This window comes from Branchiostoma lanceolatum, chromosome 11 (assembly GCF_035083965.1).
Source record: "Branchiostoma lanceolatum isolate klBraLanc5 chromosome 11, klBraLanc5.hap2, whole genome shotgun sequence".
Lineage (NCBI taxonomy): Eukaryota > Metazoa > Chordata > Leptocardii > Amphioxiformes > Branchiostomatidae > Branchiostoma > Branchiostoma lanceolatum.
In genome coordinates this window covers 15,906,896-15,915,494 of record NC_089732.1, presented here as the reverse complement: position 1 = coordinate 15,915,494, position 8,599 = coordinate 15,906,896, and the positions used below count along the sequence as shown (strand labels likewise).

Below are 8,599 nucleotides of genomic sequence, written 5' to 3'. Positions count from 1 at the left end.
GAGGGGTCGCATTGTGTGTCCTATGTTTTATGTAGGGTATTGTGTTGTTTTCTAAAACAAAACTGGATAAAGTTTTCATGCACAAGCACGTTGTAACCAATTCTGCCTATCATGCAGGCATGTAGACTGGTGAAACAAATATGTAACTCTGTATTTGGACCTTTGACATACTAGAGGTTGGTAATAAGAGTGGTTTCGCCCTCAAACTAGTTTGCTTGCTGAACATGAGGTGCAAATATCGCAATTCATAGAAAGCAATAAATGACAAAAAATTGCTGTTCAACAAAATTAATAGAGAAATTGAAAGAATTAAAAGATTCATTATGTCCTTAACAATTCTTCACAATTTTCTACGTTTTGTCACAATATCTTTATATACATCTCGATATAATTACTATTGTTATAGTTTACAGCATAAGTGGGAACCATCCCTGATCTCGATTACTAGTATGTTCCGATCTTTGAAGGAATTTTTAGCAAACGTTTCGTTGCAAAAACGACGCAGAAAAGCTTGCTTTATTGTAAAAGATAAGAGTCAGCTATTACCATGCAGAGACCCATAACGATTGTTCTATACTTAAAAATCCTTTTGTATACCTATTTAAAGTTGTCAAAATGTTATAAATTGATTTACCATCATGTTGCACAGCTAAAATGGCTTCAAATAGCATGTCTTAAGTCAATTGATCAGATCTTTAAACTAGTTAAAACTAGAAGCGAAAGCAGGCCGGCGTCTAGTTGAGAAAGCAAGACGTGATTGCTTGGTTACCTACGTTGTTGTCAAGTGTAACTAATGCCAAAGCACAGTCAATTCAAGGTAGTCATCCACCACAGAAAGTTACTGATATCACACAATCTGTCACTTGGAAGAAGAGAAGTTGCTCAATGTCTGGTCCAAGAAAAATATCACTGCATCAAGTCTTGCACTACATATCTATCAAATACAGCAGTAGATGTTGGGACTACTTAAGACTGCGGGTCTATACACCAGGTGTCGAGGCTGTGATGTGTGACCCGAGGTTTGTTTCCCCATACGCCCAATTCTCACGCTCCTCCGCAGCGTCCTAATAAACAGCCCTATTCCAACACTGAATGCGTGTACGAGTCTTTTCTGGAATGCATTATACGCATGAGTGCTATTGGCGCCTGGGTTCGTCTCACAGACGGTCCTGGGAAGGAGTTCGTATTTTCCGCCAATAGCATGATGGAAGAAGCAAACTGTCCTGGGAACGTGTTGATTATTGGCGGAGAATGCCAAACTCGCTTCCGTAGCAAACTCCCTTCCGTGGCTAAATCCCTTCCGTGACATAACTCCCCTTTGTGAAGGGGTATCTTAACAGCGCCAACAATAAGGTACTTTGTAAATCTTCGTTTCTTTGAACGTATCACCATTGTACAGCATTTTAACCCCCAAAATCGTCAACTTGCGTCTTGTTTTAGGCCGTGCTATTTAGAAGAAAATCACGGTAACTGTAGAAGATCGCCCATACTGGCGTGCACACATAGCTATACTGAGGATCTGCCAACAAACAAAACAAAACAGACAGCTGTGAAGTCCAGAAAGTTTATTTTGTTGAGCTTGATCTGACATAAATTTATTTCTAAGCCCACGATTTAAACCTATGGCTTCTCCGGGGCGCTGGGTACGAGCGTGCCCAATTCTCAAGTCCAGGGGAACGCCTACCACATAATCTGGTAAGTTTTTTCGCATCTGAATGTTACGAAGTTCTCATTTTGGAGTAAATTTCTTAGGTCCCCATGTCCAGAAGCCGACGGTATTGAAGCCATCGACAAAGGTGGGCCTGTGACAGTTGTATCCCTTTCCATAATTCATTGTTAGAGAGAAGACAGTTTTAATTGGGTAAAGCACCCAGCCACTGGAATAGGGAAAACAATAAAAATCAACCGTTTAAGTCACTTACGAGTTTCTTATCATTATGTTTAGCCATACCTAGTATGGCTCAACATATTGTTTTTACTCAGGTTTCTTCTCCTCCTCCTCCTGTCAAATCTTCAAATCGATTCATCTCTGTCATTTTTATACCAAATGACCTGAAATTTGGTACAAAGGTAATGTAGGCAAAAAACAATGTGCGTTTTTCTCCTGTTTTTGATATTGACCTTGAAAGTGATTTTATTGAGGTTTTTATGACCAATGGTGCATATCTTGGCCTCCTGCGCCCTGGTATTTCAACCGAATGACCTGAAATTTGCTGTATATGTGCCTTGAACAAATATTTAAAGGACAACATTCCCATTTTTGGCATACATATCTTCAAAACGATTTATTTTGGGCTTTCTTGACAATATTTTTCACTTCTGTCACTTTCAATACTACATATGACCTAAAGGTCATTGACCCCAAGTGCCTTGCACCTGGCCTTGCATGCCTGTGAGCCTTATCTTGCATTCCTGACGCAGGTGTGCTAGTATTCATGCCAAATATGGTATGGGAATTCCTAGGACATGTGATTACATGGCTTTGTTCACTCTTTTTTTAACAAAGATACGTATCTCCAGTTCCTAAGTATTAAACCAAAATAATGTGAAATCTGTCATGTGTCTGCCTTGGTCATGTACACCGGCCCTCATTCAAATGTTTGGCAAACAGCCTTTCAAAACGATTGTTTAAACAAAGAATTTTTTCGTTTCGTTATTTTCAACCCAAAGTCCATTCAAAGAAAGGGATGTCACATTTTTATATTTCACTCATACTATCGCTGAATTATGTTGTATTTGGTCATCTCCTTCTTCTCCTGTCAAATCTTCATATATATCATTATGTATACTACGGAAAACTTCATTCTTCCCTGGGGTTGATCTTTTTTTATTCAATTTTGAACTGGGTTGATTATGCGCAAGAGTGTAATTTTCAGCGGATATTTTTCGACTGGTCTAGTTTACATGGAGATGCCACGGAATATCCCATTCTCGCAAGGGGAGGATTCTTAAATTGTTTCTTTCAATTTTGAGCTGGAATGATTATGAAAAAGTCCATTTGTCAGCAGAAGTGTATTTGTTAATCAATAAGTGGATATGGTTGTGGACCGGTCCATATTGTGTTGAGGTGCTACTGGAAGACTCCATTCCTGTATGGAGAGACTCATAATTGTTTTTAAACTCAATGTTGGACTGGGGTGATACATTATTTTGGTGGAAGTATTTTAGAATGGTCCATTGTTATTTTGGGAGAGTCCATTTTTTGCATGGCGAGGAGTATGGCTAAACATGCTGTATTTGCTCGCAAATGTTGCCTTTCTAGTTACTCATGTTTCTTATTCTCCTCCTCCTCCTGTCAAATCTTCAAATCGATTCATCTCTGTCATTTTTTGACCAAATGACCTGAAATTTGGTACAGAGGTAATGTAGGCAAAACCAATGTGCGTTTTTTTCCTTTTTTTTGATATTGACCTTGAAAGTGATTTTATTGAGGTTTTTAGGCTATTTTTAGCATATCTTGGCCTCCTGCGCCCTGGTATTTCAACCGAATGACCTGAAATCTGCTGTATATGTGCCTTGAACAAATATTTAAAGGACTACATTCCCATTTTCAGCATACATCTCTTCAAAACGATCTATTTTGGGCTTTTTTGACAATATTTGCCACTTCTGTCACTTTCAATACTAATAGGCGCGCGGCATGCGGACGCGTCCATTTTGATATTATGGGGGAGTAAGTTGAATGTATCATTATTGATATAGGGTAAGAACAAGGTATATAGGAATGTATGCCCAAACAAATATGTCAAAGTAGTTATAATATCATAAAATGTAGATAAAAAGGATATAACGCCGGGTTCAAATTATGTTTAGCTATACCTAGTATGGCTAAACATATTGTTTTTACTCATGTTTCTTCTTCTCCTCCTCCTCCTGTCAAATCTTCAAATCGATTCATCTCTGTCTTTTTTTGACCAAATGACCTGAAATTTGGTACAGAGGTAATGTAGGCAAAAGCCAATGTGCGCTTTTTCCTTTTTTTTGATATTGACCTTGGAAGTGATTTTATTGAGGTTTTTAGGCTATTTTTAGCATATCTTGGCCTCCTGCGCCCTGGTATTTCAACCGAATGACCTGAAATCTGCTGTATATGTGCCTTGAACAAATATTTAAAGGACTACATTCCCATTTTCAGCATACATCTCTTCAAAACGATCTATTTTGGGCTTTTTTGACAATATTTGCCACTTCTGTCACTTTCAATACTAATAGGCGCGCGGCATGCGGACGCGTCCATTTTGATATTATGGGGGAGTAAGTTGAATGTATCATTATTGATATAGGGTAAGAACAAGGTATATAGGAATGTATGCCTAAACAAATATGTCAAAGTAGTTATAATATCATAAAATGTAGATAAAAAGGATATAACGCCGGGTTCAACACCTTTTGCTGTCGAACTTGCATACACATCCCCCCCGCTGCATGTCGGTTGGAAAGCTTCTGCGGAATTTTCCATCACTAGCTAGCACGCTAGCAGACGACACTCTGCGTCACGACCAACATTTTTCTATCGTCAGATAGCAGACAGTACTAACGTTACCAGGTAAGAAGTGCTTTAATATCCCGAATTCCTTCCCTACATTGTTATCTTACGTATAGAGATATTTTTGGTAATTGAGAACTCTAAATATTTTGTTTCGGCTTTCGTTTAGTAAACACATTTTAAAATGCCCGCTCTGTAATTTTCCATTCACGGGACCGCAGGCAAGTGCTAGACCGGCGTCGTAGTGTTTTCGGAATAAAATTACCGTTCTCCCTTAAAAACAACCGCCACCGGGAAAATCTTTACATTTCCAGTAAGTAATAGTTACTTGACATTTAATTGATGAATACATTGATAAATTTGATTTCTTTTTGTAGTCACGTTTTATATGTGCGTATTACATTTTGTTGTTTTCATAACTAGCACGTTCGCCCGCTGCAGACGATGGAATTTTCCATTCACGTGACAAGTGACCGCAGGCAAGTGCTATACCATCGTTTTTGGAATAAACCCCCAATCCGAAGACACTTTTGGGCCTTACCCTGGAATTTGTTTACATTTTTAGTAAATAAGGGTTACCTTTTATTAAATTAAGAAATAAATAAAATATATTTCTGTTCGTGGTCACATTTCGTATGTTACGTTTTGTTGTGTTCAAACTCAGCAAAGTTGGAAATTTTTATCGACCACTCATATTTTCTGTTTGTCGGACTTTGTACGTTGTATATTAAATTAAAAGAACTCTAGAGTGGAATAGAGTACACTAAGAGTAGAGTCTTCGGCCAACTACGCTCTCCTCTAAAAACTAACTCAAGAACCAACGGTTCAGTAACATTGACTTCGTAAGATAGCGGACAACTTTATCAGGTAAGAATTTGCTCGGCATTCTATGTTGTTTACGTATGGTAGTTATAGCAGACATTTTATTTCTTTACGTGCAAGACTTAAGTTGCTATGAAATCGGTCTTCCGTTACAAACGACTAGCTTAAGATAGAGGTTTCTGTATCATTTCTGTTTCATGATGGTTATAAACTGGATATTTATTTTGTTTTCATGGTGACGTCTTCCTGTGTTCCTCAGATTTTTTTTTGGGGGGGGGGCTACTTTGACAAACTGCCACACAAGCCACCACATTTTCAAGGATATAGAGAATGAACATGAAAATATTCTAAAATGCATAATTGTCGTGGATACATGTACTTTGTGATGTTTAGTATGCAAGGAGTTTAGTTAGAAACTAGAATTTTCGGAGAGGTTCTAAACTTTTACCATGTGTATACAGTGTATGCAGAATGTACATTCTGGTACTTTCATTTTCGACCCTTTCCCGGCCCTTTCGACTGGGAGCCTGTGAATGATATATTTGTGCCAGCGTCCCGGCCCTTGCCACCCGGCACATTTGGTGGTGGCAAGGAGGATGGGGAACGACTTAGGGTCCCGCTCTGGCTCTTGCCAAAATGACCTGGCAAGGGGGAGCCTGGTGGGTGCTCCACGACTGGGAGCCTGTGAATGATATATTTGTGCCAGCGTCCCGGCCCTTGTCACCCGGCACATTTGGTGGTGGCAAGGGGGATGGGGAACGACTAAGGGTCCCGCTCTGGCTCTTGCCAAAATGACCTGGCAAGGGGGAGCCTGGTAAGTGGAAGCCTGTGAATGGCATATTTGTGCCAGCTTTCCACCTTGCCACCGGGCACATTCAGTGGGGGATGGGAGCATTGGGAAGACCTGCTTAAGGGGGAGCTTGGTGGATGTTCCATGATTGGAAGCCTTGTAGATTAAGAATCATTCGTGTCAATACTTTATTGTTACTGCCAATTTGTCATTTGCATTGATTTTGTTTTTAGAGTGTTATAAAAAATCTCAGGTCATTTGGCTTTATTTACCTTATAGTATTTGTAAATGTTTTCATATTTCTGTCATTGTCATATTTCGTATCATTTTACCATTGAAAACCATTTTGACAGATGTCTAGTAATGTATGCAAGAATGAATGCAGTGTCTCTGTTTCTTTTCAGATGATAAGGGCCAGTTGAAAGATTATGCTCGTGGCACACAAAAGGTAGGGCCTGTTGTCATCTGTCACTACACGTATAGGTAGATGTAGAGACAGGTCTGGCATGGACATCGAAAAGAAGATTATCTCCAACACAACTAAATGTTAAGTAATGTTTTCTTCTGACAACAGACAATATGTACAGTTTTCAAATCAATGTAATTTTTTAATCATATTTTGCCCATACTATAAGTATGGTCAAAATATATTGTTGATGAATGTTTCTACTCTGCATTGTGATGCTAAATCTTGCGCTCCTGTTTGTGTCCTCTAGATGGGACCCCCTGTAGAGAAGCAGAACCTGGTCCGCGATAAACCACATTTGGAGGAAGCAGACAAATCTGGCCCCAGCCAGCCACACAAGATTGTAAGTAATTCTGGAATCATGCATGTTTATTTGGACACATGAACAGATTCCATATCTGTCTATAGTTTTTTTATCAGTGTTTCAGCTCTGTATTGATATGCTAAATCTCACTCTTCTGTTTCCATCCTCCAGACCCCACTAGAGAAGAGAAGCAGACCATGGTCCAAGTCAAGTTAAAGTTTATTGCACAACAATTGTAACAGGTACAATGTAAGGCAAAATACTGCTGGCTACTTGTTCTAATCTAGTACAAACTGCAGCAAGGTTCCAGACTATACAATGTTGTTAATGGTAGATAGTATCAGCTGGCTACTTACATTGTATACTGAATCTCCATATGAAAGTCTGCTTTTATTTTTATCTTCGCCGAGTACTTGTACTCGGAGAGGATTATGTTTTCGGTTGAAAAATCTGTTGGGTGGTTCTGAATGTATGTCAGGAGCATAACTCAAGAAAACTTCAATGAATCTTTATGATTTTTGGTAGGTGTGTAGTGGTTGTGTAAAGGAAGGTCAAGTTCGAAAATGGTTTACCTTGCGTTTTTCAATAGTACTGCAGCGGACTTAGCATTTTTTTGTGTTTGTATGTAGGCAAAAAAAGTGACGGAAACGTTGATAGATCTTCATGATTTTTTGCAGGTGTGTAGATGTTGTGAAAACGGAGGTCAAGTTCAAAAATGGTTCTCCTGGCACTTTCCGTCGGTACTGCAGCGGGCTTTGTGTGCATGTGAATTTTCTTGTGGACAACATAACTCAAGAAGCTGTTGATGGATCCTTATGATATTTAGTGGATGGGTAGGATTTACCGAAAGGAAGGTCAAGTTCGATAATGGGCCGTCTAGCGGGTACCAAAGGTACTGCAGCAGAGCTTCAAAATTTAGGGGCATATTTTCTGAAAGTGCTATGGTCATGATTTTTGTGTGGTAGATAGTTCATGCCACAGAAAGTAAGTTCTCTAAATTTTTGCCCCCTAGCGGCTTGTTAAGAACCGCAGTGGGTGTTTTTGTTTTGACATTCGGACATGAATAACTTGAGAATGGGTCGACAGATCGTCGTGATGTTTGGTATGTAGAGAGCTCGGATGGTGCTTTACATAATCAATGACTAATTATGCAAATAAGGAGCTAATTTGCATAATTAGTAAGGAAAGTTTGTTAACCCACTGCCTTTCAATGGGACATGGGACAGTGTCAGGTCATGTAAACAGATAGCCTTGCATAAACGTACATGTAGGTCAAATAAATAAACTATTCTCCAAGCAGAGGTGTGGGTCCTGCTGGTTTTTGACGCGTTCAGTTTAAGCATTTTTGTTCAACACGGTTGGCGACATAACGAAATAGGGACAAAATAGAAAGCCTGACTAGAAACACCTAAAAACATGCCAGATTTATTCTATTCATATGTATTGACTGTACTATTTCATCATCACTTTCAACTTTCAACACTGCCATATCGAACCTTTGTGGCCCATATAATATCAACATACTCATATTTTTTCATGACCAGTTATAACATATATCAGCACACTCTACACATATACTAGTCCTGTACCACCAAATGATTTTTAACCCTATCTTAAATGGACTCATTTGCCCAATCATAACGTCCAAATGGTATGGTGCATGATCAAATTTGCAGGGGGTGATAGGCACGTAAATATAAATCACTTTCGATAATTAGCCTTGATTATTTG

General features: G+C 39.1%; 1 long non-coding RNA gene across 1 annotated transcript; it reads left to right on the top strand.

Moving 5' to 3' along the window:
• The first annotated feature begins 5,877 nt into the window (after nt 1-5,877).
• On the top strand, nt 5,878-8,169 carry LOC136444960 (uncharacterized). Its single transcript, XR_010757365.1, has 3 exons — nt 5,878-6,546; nt 6,815-6,907; nt 7,040-8,169. It is a non-coding gene; the product is annotated as an uncharacterized lncRNA (long non-coding RNA).
• The last annotated feature ends 430 nt before the right edge of the window (nt 8,170-8,599 follow it).